The 13,775-nt window shown below is 43.5% G+C and overlaps 1 protein-coding gene across 3 annotated transcripts in view; it reads right to left on the bottom strand.

Annotated features, from left to right (window-relative positions):
• The window catches only part of RAB27A (RAB27A, member RAS oncogene family), an 86,991-nt gene that overhangs the window by 61,621 nt on the left and 11,595 nt on the right, over positions 1 to 13,775 (bottom strand). Inside the window, exon 1 of one of the 3 annotated variants that reach the window (XM_040413926.1) lies at positions 3,436 to 3,546. The exons of the other annotated variants lie outside the window; for them this stretch is intronic. The gene's annotated coding sequence lies outside the window, so the exon portion shown is untranslated. Of the gene's footprint in view, positions 1 to 3,435; positions 3,547 to 13,775 lie in introns of those variants that run through there. 3 annotated transcript variants of the gene reach the window in all.

Below are 13,775 nucleotides of genomic sequence, written 5' to 3'. Positions count from 1 at the left end.
GTTTAAAGTGACCCTCCGATTCGAGAGAAAATAAAAATAAAAAGTCAGCTAAGGAACGAACAGAACATTTGTACATGGTGACCTCCTTTTCATCTTTTTAGATGCAAATTGGTCTCCTGGGCTCCTTTTCTGACAACCAAGATGGCTGCACTGCTTCTTGGACTGCCAGAGACACTTCCTACTTGTCCAGCTCTGCTCTTGGATTGGCCAGCACTGGTCACGTGAGCAGTGCTGGCCAATCCAAGGGCAGTAGGATTTTGAAATCTCCAACATGTCAATTGCTTGTGCAGATTTCTCCTTTTGCAATGCAAAAGGTAAGATCTGTGGAAAATCCGCACCAAAATTTATGAAAAAAGAAATCTGCAAGTAACAAATCCGGATTTTGGTATGGTAACGCAGCAAAACCACAGAAAAATCTGCATATACTAGCCTGCCGTGTGCGTATACCCTTAGGGTACAGATTTTGTGGATTCTTCGCAGTGGAATTGCATATGGAAAAGTTACAGTACTGGGAAAGAGGATAAGATTATAAACTGCATTGCTCTGTGGGATTTAGGATACAGCTACACGGCGTCACTGGTCCCGTCCAGGATCGCAGAGTAACAGTGATGCCATAGAAATGTATGGGATTGCCGTGCTGGATTTTTTTTGCAACTCACACTGCGATCCCATTAGTTTTCGATACACTGTGATCCTGTGTCTCCGTGCAGCCATTAACCTCAGCTTTCAACCTTCGACCGGCTACAATTCCAGCAACAATGGCAACGCAAAAACTCCCGAAATGAAAAATATGGATTTTCTGCAGCGGATATGCCAGAATTCCACAGGAGCAACATCTACACCAGTTGCGCTGAAATGCTGCCAGTTTGCCACCCTCCACATTGCAAAGCACAGAGATCTGCACAAAATAAACTGACATGCTGCAGATTGAAAATCAGGTTATTTGCAGATTGCGGTGTGAACAGTCTCTGTAACATGTGGATGAGTCCATTGCGTTTACATTACATGTGGCTGTACACTGGTCCCAGATTTTAGTGCTATGACGGAGAACCTTCTAATGCTGCTGTATACGTCTACATAGGTCTGCTCTGCTGAATATACATATTAAGGGTACTTTCACACTAGCATTATTCTTTTCCGGCAGGGCCGTCTTTACCAAGGGGCAGCTGCCCCGGGCCCAGTTGCTCCTGGGGGGCCCAAGGCAGCTGCCTCTTGAGCCCTGCTAGCCACTGCCCCGGGTGTCAGGCTGTCAGCTACACAGGGGGTGCTGCCATGCCTGCCGGCACTCCAGGCAGCGTACTGTGAGAGCTGTGATTCTCTAGGACCTTAGATGACATCATCACCATGTGACCAGTAACCTAGCAATATTACTGGTCACCCAGGAGTGTTGTGACAGAAGTTTGCCTTAACTGTGGAGCTTTTTTTGTGAAGATTACATCAGACAAAGGTGACAGGGGCTGTTATGCTAATATACTGTAAACTACTGTATAGTGGGGGGCTGTATACTGTATATTGTGGAATGCTATACTGCTGTACTGTATACTGTGGGGGGGCTGTATACTGTATATTGTGGAATGCTATACTGCTGTACTGTGGGGGGCTGTATACTGTGGGGGGGCTGTATACTGTGGGGGGGCTGTATACTGTATATTGTGGAATGCTATACTGTATACTGTGGGGGGCTGTATACTGTATATTGTGGAATGCTATACTGCTGTACTGTATACTGTGGGGGGCTGTATACTGTATATTGTGGAGTGCTATACTGCTGTACTGTATACTGTGGGGGGCTGTATATTGTGGAGTTCTATACTGCTGTACTGTATAGTTTGGGGTGCTGTATACGGTGAGGTGCTATACTGCTCTACTGTATACTGTGAGGTGTTGTATACTGTGGGGTATTGTATACTGTGGGGTATTGTATACTGTGGGGTATTGTATACTGTGGGGTATTGTATACTGTGGGGTATTGTATACTGTGGGGTGCTTCCACTTCCAGCCTGAGCCCAGCTGCCCAGAGCACTGATCCTGAGCCGCTGGAGTCTTCAGAACTGGAAGTATTTACAGTCATTCACTGTACTCTACCAGATGTGTGGATTTTTTGTGTGTGTGTTGTGGTGGAGGGCGTGATTGCCTGCTAAGGTGTGGGAAGGCGGGATCCAGGGGGCCCAAGTAAATTTTTGCCCAGGGTCCATTCAATATTAAAGACGGCCCTGTTTTCCGGCATTGAGTTCCGTCCTAGGGGCTCTATACCGGAAAAAACAACTGATCAGTTTTATCCTAATGCATTCTGAATGGAGAGCAATCCGTTTAGGATGCATCAGTTCGGTCTTTTTGACTTTTCAGGACGGAGATAATACCGCGGCATGCTGCGGTTTTATCTCCGGCCAAAATTCCGGAACACTGGATCATGCATTTTTTCCCATTGACATGGATTAATGCCCCGAGTGTTCCGGCAAAACGGATCCGGCATTTCGGTCTGCGCATGCTCAGACCGCAAAAAATTTGAAAAAAAATAAATGCGGATCCGTTTTTCCGGATAACACTGGAGAGACGGATCCGGCATTTCAATGCATTTGTCATATGGATCAGAACCCTGATCTGTCTGACAAATGCCATCAGTTTGCATACGTTTGGACGGATCCGGCAGGCAGTTCAGGCGACGGAACTGCCTGCCGGAATCCTCTGCTGCAAGTGTGAAAGTACCCTTAAACATACCAATCACATAAGGAAAAAAACATGTCAGAAGTTTAGTATTTTGTGGATTGTCAGCGAGTTATGTGCCATAAAACCATCATCCACAGTCAGGAGAAATAAACTGAAAATACAAAATGAGCGAAAATTTGCCAACAAACACATATTAAAGCCCTTCTGTAATTGGGAAACCACATGCTGCGGCACTGCCGCCTCAGTACACAGAACTGCATGATTACACCGACTTATTTTCAGCGAGGGATACAATCATAATTATATTGAAATCTTTAAAAAAAAGTTTCTTCTAGGAGAGTTTTTACTACCAAGCCTTTATTTGATGTCATTTAAAATTGCAATCCTGCATACGGTAATAACATTTAAGAATGGTGGAAAAATGAAGGACGGTGAAACACATTTTTATAAATTCTCTTGTAGAACGTCTCTACAAAGGCCACATTATAAAGTAGGCCTCTGTGCATCGCATTAGGATTTCTACTAGTATCCCTAAATTAAGAACTATAATAATGAATAAGAAAAAAAAAAGGCCAATATGGGATGAGGATTTTATTGGACCAAAGAGTTTAACCTGTCACCTTAGGCCGGTGTAGAGCTTCGAAATTTAACATGACCCTCCCAGACTTTATGACTGCAGGAAATAAGCCGGCCTCTTGGGTTTTCTGGGTATATGCTTAAAATGACAGCACGGTACCTGGAGAGAAGGGAAGCAGAATGGTGCCATACCTTGCCAGAAGGAAATTATTTCTATGTTCTGCAGGAAGATCCAGTTGATGCAACTGCTCACAAGTCCTGATTCATATCACATATCAGCAACCAAAAATGTGAACTCTGAGCTGCTGGGGGGGGGGGGGAAGGAGGGAAAGCCCATCATACAGAGAACATCTGATGCAAGAGTCTGCAGGAAGTCCACCGCCGCTCACAATGGCATTCTCACTGCAAAGACCATCTAATTCCTCTCAGCTGGTTGTCATGTGGTCTTGCTGACTGATCAAATGATTTGCCTTTGACAAGCTTAGCAACACAGCCCTCTATTCCTCCACGGAGGGGACTACTCCCAGCCTCCGCCATGTGATGGCTATACTAACAAATTGGACTCTCTGGCTACAGGGGTTAGAAAAATTAGACTGCGGCAGATCATCTATTTATGGACTGGAGTTTGGTTTCGGCTTCTTGTATTATACTAGAAACGTTTCCCACGTTACGTCACACATTTATAGTTAAAAATACTGAACGCAGGAAATCCAAGCCGGTCACATCTAGTAACAATATTACACTGACAAAAGGACCATTGGGGAAAAAGAATCTGTCACAATGATATGCAGTACATGGCCATGCTATCTCCATAGACAAACATTAGCAATTGAAAAGGTAGAACAGGTTGTACTGAACAGCGTGTTAATTTTTACCAGGGCACCGATCACAGAATAATCGCCAAACCAAGTCAGGCCTCACGTAGAGGTCTGCAAAGAAGACGACCATGTTGCATGCTTTTTCTTTTATTTTTTTTGTAGATCTATTGACTTCGAAGGTTGGTTCATAACTTTGTGGGCAAGAATAGGACATAGTCTATCTTTTATGGAACAGACATATGGATGTGGAAAGCAAATGGACAATCCGTGTGCTTTCTATATCTATATACCCATTGTGGAAAAAGACGTCCTTCACAATGCAGACCATGAACAATTTCCGTAGGACCCACGATTAAAAAAAAAAGAAGCCTATTTTTGTCCGCAAAACGGACTGGCCCTGCCTACTCGTGTTGTTCTTGCATGCCTGTGTTGGGTCCGCCTTCTATTAGTTTGGACCCGCCTAAACATGGGGCCACTTTTAGGTTTTCCAGGGCCACTTTAGGTTTCCAATCCGCTCTTGGCTGTAAAGCAGTAGACACACCAGCTCACAGAATGGGACCCCTTCCAAAAAAAATAAAATAAACATCCATAAAACCACCTGCCAACAACAGTATGACATGTCACTATAACCAGAATGTTATCATTTTAAATCTAAATACTCATCGAATAGGATAACGGATGAGGAAAATCCTCTAAAACATCCACACAGAAAGGATAAGCTGCATATTTACCAGCAAGGATTTATGTGCGGCAAATCCTCAGCGTTTTACAGTGCCAGCAAAGTGGTTAAGACTTTAAGAAAACTCATCTACGCGCTGTAAAAAAAATAAAATAAAAAAAGTGTGTAATTTGACCTACTGTGCAGATTTTAAATCATCAGCATATCAACTATCAATTACTCTGTGCATAGGATTAAATCTGCAGCATAATTCTGCAAGAAACCCACAAGCTGCAGATTGTGCTACAGATTCAGTGCATATTTTGCCCAGTTTGGCCATACCCTTAGTCAAGCTTTCCCGAAAGACAGTTTAGGACTAGTCTAAGTTCTGCCATATGTAGACCAGCACAACAAAGCCACCTGTGAACACTGTCTCACCAACGTGGTGAGAACCAGTGACCTTCCAGAAGTGACAATGCTACAGCCTGAAGAGCTACAGAAGCTGAGAGTCGCTGCTGCAAGGTGTGTACAAGTCAAGTAGATGCTCCAGTGTCCAGGTCACCTTAAACGCCTGCAGCGCATTCTTACAAGACAAGGTGTTCGGTGTATGGGATCCCTCATTTTATTTATTTTAAGTGGTTATTGTTCTATTCAGTTTTTCTCATTCAATGATGAAGGGATTAGGAAATATGACGGAACAAAGCAGACAAGGCGTGGGAAACGATGACCGGTGCCAAACCACTTCTTCACGCTAATTCAATAGTGACATTTAGAGAAGGCATTGATGACCGTAAAAACTGAATATGAAGAAACTATTTAAGGATACTTCCAAGTATAAAGAGGACTACTGTAAAGGCTACATTCACACAAACGTATTTTGTTTCCACATCCGTTACGTTTTTATTGCGGATTGGATGAGGACCCATTCATTTCAATGGGTCCGCAAAAAATGTGGACAGCCCGCGGTGTGCTATCCGCATCAGGATGTCCGTTCTGTAGGCTCGTAAAAAATATAGAGCATGTCCTATTCTTGTCCGTTTTGCAGACAAGGATAGGTATTGTTACAATCCGCAAAAAAAAACACAAAAAACTGATGCAACACGAATGTCACACGGACGTCATCCGTATTTTTTGCGCACCTCAAAAATACATACAGTCGTGTGAATGTAACCTTAAGGAGATTTCAGATGGGCATTTTCTGTATGAAAATGCAGGCTCTGATTATGAGGAAGACCACAGTGCAAGCTCCCATCATCCTGTAGATCAAGCAGCAGATACACCCCCAGCCATTATTAGAACTGGCACAGATGTTCCGTGCACATTTGTATGGACACCTGCATAGCCAGCACGATTAAAAGGTGGCCATTCATGTGAGGCCTCTTTCACACTACCGTTTTTTTTTTCCGTTTTGCGGGCCGTTTTTTGCGGTCCGTATACGGAACCATTCATTTCAATGGTTCCGCAAAAAACTGAATGTACTCCGTATGCATTCCGTTTCCGTTTTTCCGTTCCGTTGAAAGATAGAACATGTCCTATTATTGCCCGCAAATCACATTCCGTGGCTCCATGCAAGTCAATGGGTCCGCAAAAAAAAACGGAACACATACGGAAATGCATCCGTATGTTTTCACGGAACCATCTATTGAAAATGTTATGCCCAGCCCAATTTTTTCTATGTAATTACTGTATATGCCATACGGAAAAATGGAACGGAAAAATGGAACGGAAACAAAAAAACAGGAACAATGGATCTGTGAAAAATGGACCGCAAAACACTGAAATAGCCATACGGTAATGTGAAAGAGGCCTGAATAAAACAAAAGGTACCATACCAAGCGCAGCCACTACTAAAAGCAGAGCATGGGACGATGTAAACAGTGGGGAGGCTGCAGCACTCGCCCTTTGGGCCCTTGCATACGAGCGTTGGTCACGCTGCGAGTCCGCATCGCAGCCCCCCGGCCTGAACACCCAGGGGTCACATAACATTATATTGATTTATGATGCTATGTAACCCTTACAGTTCTGGAATGTATTGGATAACACTGGCAGAATACATTCCAGAACTGTAAGGCCCCTTTAACACGGGCGAGTTTTCCGTGCGGGTGCAATGGTTGAGGTGAACGCATTGCACCCACACTGAATCCGGATCCATTCATTTCTATGGGGCTGTGCACATGAGCGGTGATTTTCACGCATCACTTATGCGTTGCGTAAAAAACGCAGCATGCTCTATATTGTGCGTTTATCACGCAACGCAGGCCCCATAGAAGTGAATGGGGTTGCGTGAAAATCGCAAGCATCCGCAAGGAGACGGTTGCTAGGAGACGATTGGGATGGAGACCCGATCATTATTATTTTCCCTTATAACATGGTTATAAGGGAAAATAATAGTATTCTTAATACAGAATGCATAGTACAATAGTGCTGGAGGGGTTAAAATAATAATAATAATAAAACTCACCTTAATCCATTTGCTTGCGCAGCCCGGCTTCTCTTCTGTCTTCTTCTTTGCTGTGTACAGGAAAAGGACCTGTAGTGACGTCACTCCGGTCATCACACGGTCCATCACATGATCTTTTACCATGGTGATGGATCATGTGATGGACCATGTGATGACCGGAGTGACGTCACCACAGGTCCTTTTCCTGTACACAGCAAAGAAGAAGACAGAAGAGAAGCCGGGCTGCGCGAGCAAGTGGATTAAGGTGTGTTTAATTATATTTTTTTAACCCCTCCAGCGCTATTGTACTATGCATTCTGTATTAAGAATGCTATTATTTTCCCTTATAACCATGTTATAAGGGAAAATAATACAATCTACACAACCCCGATCCCACCTTTTCCCATAACGCCCGTGTGAAACCAGCCTAAGGGTTACATAGCATCAAAAATAAATATGATACTATGTGACCCTCTGCAGCGCTGGGAGTTCAGGCTGGGAGCGGCGATGTGGACTCGCAGCGTGACCAACGCTCGTCTGCAAGGGCTCTTTCAGAGAACTGACGGGGATTCATAGTCAGCATGCTCTACCACCACTCCATTCATTTGGGAACTGGGGAACCCCATTCTTGTGTTTGGTGAGGATCAGACCTCAATGATCAGATACTTATACCTTATCAACACGCTACATGATGAGTTTACATCTTGAGAAAACCCCTAGAATCCTTAGGCCAGTGCTGCCTACTGCCTGGAGGAAATAAGACAGTTCCTTTAAATAACATAAGGGGAAAAAGGGGAACTTTTCGTCATGAAAAGGACATAACCCACCAGTGACCACAATTTTCATTCCATATCACAGGTAGACACACACTAGCTCTTCAATGTGAGGCTTTCACAACATTGGACAAGGAGGAAAGTGGCATATCAGGGGTAGACACAGCATGGTATACTGTATGCCCTCTGTGATTGGGATTGCAGCCCTTCTATGGGGCCGAGCTTCGGCTAGGTAATGTGACCAATGAATGTGACGTCACTTGGCCTAGGGAGGCAGAGGCGTGTGCCGCTGCCCTCACAAACAGCCGATCGTGTGCGTCCTGGGTGTCAGACCCCAACTGATCAGATACGGATGACCTATCCAGAGGAAAGGTCATCAGTATATAAGAATCGCAAAACCTCTTTAAAAAATGGCAAAAGGTCAATTTCTTTCAGAAAAACTGCCTTTAAAAATTGTCCCTTTCAATTGGTCAGGTCGTGAAAGTGGACAAAATAGGACATGTCCAATTATTTGGGAGCAGTTATTCACAGCCCATTGAAGGGAAAAAAGGCTGTGTGAAGAGCCATAGATTGCAATGTTTTGTTTTTTAACACCTGTGTGACGGGTGTGATAGTGTGAAAAACAGCTAACAGCTAAATATTCTTCCGCTTGCTTGTTATTGTGATCATTGCTCGCTCGCCCCTACTGCATCTTCTGATGAGGGGATGTGGTAACGGCTACTGATCAGCTTTCAGCCAGGGAGATTTGTCCGATCCATAGAAAACAAATACATTTATCACTTGTCGTCGATTAATGCATGTTATCGCATGTGACAATAATTGCTCAAAATCATACAATTATACAAATGCTCCAACTAGAACCACTCCATCTAACATCTCTTAAAGGGGCATTCCAGGTACCAAAAATATAACTTATGTTTTAGACTAATTCATCATCAATAATTACCCAAATATTTACCGTTCAATAGTTCTAAAAGTAGTTTTTTTCCCGCTGCTACCCACTGTGTTTCCTCATAAATCACCATGGCATCGACCTGTAGTTCTGAGCCTTTGTTAGGTCGAGCATGCTCAGTGGGTTACCATCAATCTCTAACTAAATGTCTTGTGAAACAAAGGGCGTGTAAGGGTCCATTCAGACGTCCGTAGGTGTTTTGCGGTCCGTAAATTGCGTATACGCAAAACACAGACACCGGCAATGTGCGTTGCGCATTTCGCGGACCGCACATCGCTGGCACTAGAATAGAAAATGCCTTTTCTTGTCCGCAGTTGCAGACAAGAATAGGACATGTTCTATTTTTATTTTTTTCGGGAACGGACCCATTGAAAATGAATGGGTCCGCACCCGTTCCGAACCCATGTTGCGGACGTGTGAATGGACCCTTAGTGTGCTGGTGATTACTGAGTAGAGGGGGGCGTGACTGCACTGTATATCAATAACCATCAGCACTCATGAACAAGGATAAACTCCCAGCAGGAAAGCTAGGGATTGTGGTTTTGTGAGGGAAGATCAGGCGCCATGATACTCTGTGTTGCAGGCTCACACTGGAGCTAGACAAATGGATTGCAAGGTAAATTGAAGCTCTGGTTATATGTATGGGTACAGGTTCTGGTTGGGTCACAGCTTGCAGCCTTAATGCAGTTTGTACTGGAATACCCCTTTAAAGGTGTTCTCCAGGATTTTGATACCGATAACCTGTCCTGACCAACGCAGAACAGCTGTTTAGCTCTGGTACCATAAATGCACAGCTCTGTCCATTTGTGTAGTGGATGGATTAAAGAGGACCTGTCACAGGTTTTTTTTTTGTGTTTTTTTTTTAACTGATTACCCTCCACTGATCCAGCAGATTTTTTTTTTTAAACAACCCTCAGTTGCCTCGTTGTGAACCACCAAAGTTTTGGCGCCATATATGTTAATGCAGAGCATCGGTACAGGTAGGAGGAGACATCAGCTTTTCTCATCGAGCGTCTCCTTCTCCATGGCTGTGATGCTGTCCAATCACATCGGAATTAAGAGACTTAAGTAATGTCATAGCCAGACACTTCTTTCTTAAATTTAAGAACTCTATACTGACAAGGAGAGTTCCACAGGATTGGAGCGTAGCAAATATAGTGCCAATATTCAAAAAGGGTCCAAAAACAGAGCCTGGAAACTATAGGCCGGTAAGTTTACCATCTGTCATGGGTAAAGGGTTTGAAGGTTTTCTAAGAGATGCTATCTTGGAGTACCTCAACGGAAATAAGCATATAACGCCATATTAGCATGACTTCATGATTGGTCATGTCAAACTAATTTAATCAGTTTCTATGAGGAGGTAAGTTCTAGACTTGACAGCGGCGAATCAATGGATGTCGTATATCTGGACTTCTCCAAAGCATTTGACACTGTACCACATAAAAGGTTAGTATATAAAATGAGAATGCTCGGACTGGGAGAAAACGTCTGTATGTGGCCTCTTTCACACTACCATATGGCTATTTCAGTGTTTTGCGGTCCGTTTTTCACGGATCCGTTGTTCCGTTTTTTTGTTTCCGTTGTGTTTCTGTTTTAGTTCCGTTTTTCCGTATGGCATATACAGTATACAGTAATTACATAGAAAAAAATTGGGCTGGGCATAACATTTTCAATAGATGGTTCTGCAAAAACGGAACGGATACGGGAGACATAGGGATGTATTTCCGTATGTGTTCAGGTTTTTTTGCGGACCCATTGACTTGAATGGAGCCACAGAACGTGATTTGCGGGCAATAATAGGACATGTTCTATCTTTCAACGGAACGGAAAAACGAAAACGGAACGCATACGCAGTACATTCCATTTTTTTTGCGGAACCATTGAAATGAATGGTTCCGTATACGGACCTCTTACGGAACGCAAAAAATGACCTGCAAAACGAAAAAAAAAAAAAACGGTAGTGTGAAAGAGGCCTGTGTGTAAGTAACTGGCTGAGTGATAGAAAACAGAGGGTGGTTATTAACGGTACATACTCAGATTGGGTCACTGTCACTAGTGGAGTACCTCAGGGGTCAGTATTGGGCCCTATTCTCTTCAATATATTTATTAATGATCTTGTAGAAGGCTTGCACAGTAAAATATCAATTTTTGCAGATGACACTAAACTGTGTAAAGTAATTAAAGGGAACCGGTCACCGGGATTTTGTGTATAGAGCTGAGGACATGGGTTGCTAGATGGCCGCTAGCACATCCGCAATATCCAGTCCCCATAGCTCTGTGTGCTTTTATTTTGTAAAAAAACAAAAACGATTTGATACATATGCAAATTAGCCAGAGATAAGTCCTGTCCCTCAGATGAGTCAGGGACAGGACTCATCTCAGGTTAATTTGCATATGTATCAAATGTTTGTTTTTTTTACACAATAAAAGCACACAGAGCTATGGGGACTGGGTATTGCGGATGTGCTAGCGACCATCTAGCAACCCATGTCCTCAGCTCTATACACAAAATCCCGGTGACAGGTTCCCTTTAACACGGAAGAGAACAGTATACTACTACAGAGGGATCTGGATAGATTAGAGGCTTGGGCAGAGAAGTGGCAGATGAGGTTTAACACTGACAAATGTAAGGTTATGCACATGGGAAGGAATAATGCAAGTCACCAGTACATACTAAATGGTAAAACACTGGGTAACACTGACATGGAAAAGGACCTGGGAATTTTAGTGAACAGCAAACTAAGCTGTAGAAACCAGTGTCAGGCAGCTGCTGCCAAGGCCAATAAGATAATGGGTTGCATCAAAAAGGGGCATAGATGCCCATGATGAGAACATAGTCCTGCCACTTTCCAAATCACTAGTCAGACCACACAGAGTACTGTGTACAGTTCTGGGCTCCTGTGAACAAGGCAGACCTGGAGAGGGTCCAGAGGAAGGCAACTAAAGTAATAACTGGAATGGGGCAACTACAGTACATCTCTCCCATCATCTATTTATCCCCAGGATTGTGACTGTGACAAGGGAAAATCCTCTGCGTCTGGAGGAAAGAAGGTTTGTACACAAACATAGAAGAGGATTCTTTACGGTAAGAGCAGTGAGACTATGGAACTCTCTGCCTGAGGAGGTGGTGATGGTGAGTTCACTAAAAGAGTTCAAGAGGGGCCTGGATATATTTCTGGAGTGTAATAATAATACAGATTACTGATTGCAGAATAAACAGGCGGCACTCAACAATCTTCTTTATTCATCAATATAGATGGAGATAAAAACAGGGCTGGGGCGGACTCGTTTCTCACAGAACGCTAAGTAGTCCGTCCCAGCCCTGTTTTTATCTCCATCTATATTGATGAATAAAGAAGATTGATGATATCAGTGGCGAGTGCCACCTGTTTATTCTAGCTCTACAATCAATTGTTGAAGCTGTACCTTCTTTGGGGTAGTGCACCACGCACACTGTGTTGTACAAGGTATCGGAAGACGCAGTCTGAGTGGAGAAAGTACAGAGCGGTGCCACCTGCAGCTTATATATATATATATATATATATATATATATATATATATTACAGATTATAGTTACTAGATTTCTGGAGAAGGGTCGTTGATCCAGTGAGCTATCCTGACTGCCTAATTGGAGCCAGGAAGGAATTTTTTCTCCCTAAAATGAGGAAAATTGGCTTCTACCTCACAGGTTTTTTTTTTTTGCCTTCCTCTGGATCAACTTGCAGGATAACAGGCTGAACTGGATGGACGGGTGTCTTTTTTCAGCCTTTTAAACTATGTTACTATGCAAGATTTTATCATCAATTCAAACATATGCAGTATTTACGTACAGAGTAAAAACAATACAACGTCCGGACCTGTGATGCTACAAGTGATACACATACTAGAGGGAAAAGTGGAATACATGGGTACACTTTCAATATAGAGACTTGAGCAGTCCCATACAGTAATTCCAATTCTAGCACTCGTTTGTTGAGCAGTCTGATGGCTTGCAGGAAAAAGCAATTATGTAGTCTGGTTGTGGAGGTCCAAATGCTTCGGTACTTTTACAGGCTTTGCAGGTGCAGTGTGTGGTGTAGATATCTGCTCTGGAAGGAAGAGAGGCACCAATGATCTTCTCAGCTGTCTTCTCTACCCGCTGTAGATTCTTGCAGTCCAAGGAGGTGCCGTTCCCAAACCAGGCAGTGATGTGGAGGTTCTCGATGGACCCTCTGTAGTAGATAGTAAGGATGGGGGGTTGGAGATGGGCTTTCTTCAGCCTACTCAGAAAGTCTAGGCGCTGCTGTGCTTTCTTGCATAGTTTGTATTGAGGGACCAAGTAGGATTTTCCAGTAGATTGACATCCAGGGATTTTGTGCTCTTCGCGATCTCCATAAAAGTGCCGCATGGCACTCCTTTGTCCGATCTGCAACATTCCATTCCACCTCTTCTCTGTACTCTGACTCGTCGTTATTGAAGATGAGAATCACCACGGTCATGTAGTCTGTGAACTTGACAGTGTGGTTTGAGTTGTGTTTTACTGTGCAGTCATGAGTTAGAGTGAACAGTAGTGGGCAAAGCACACAGCCCTGGGAGCTCCCTTACCCAGCGTCATGGATCTGGAGATGTTTTTTCCAATTCCGACAGCCTGGAGTCTCCCAGTTAGAAAGTTCAGGATCCAGTTGCAGAGGGTGGTATTCAATCCCAGTCAGCTCAACTTCTCGATCAGGTTTTGTGGAACAATGGTATTGACATCAAAACTGAAGTCTATGAACAACATTCTGACATACAGTACAGACCAAAAGTTTGGACACACCTTCTCATTCAAAGAGTTTTCTTTCTTTTCATGACTATGAAGTCATCAAAACTATGAATTAACACATGTGGAATTATATACATAACAAACAAGTGT

The sequence above is a fragment of the Bufo bufo genome, chromosome 1, assembly GCF_905171765.1.
Source record: "Bufo bufo chromosome 1, aBufBuf1.1, whole genome shotgun sequence".
NCBI lineage: Eukaryota > Metazoa > Chordata > Amphibia > Anura > Bufonidae > Bufo > Bufo bufo.
Note: the sequence above shows the minus strand (reverse complement) of the source record. Positions and strands in the feature narration are given on the sequence as shown.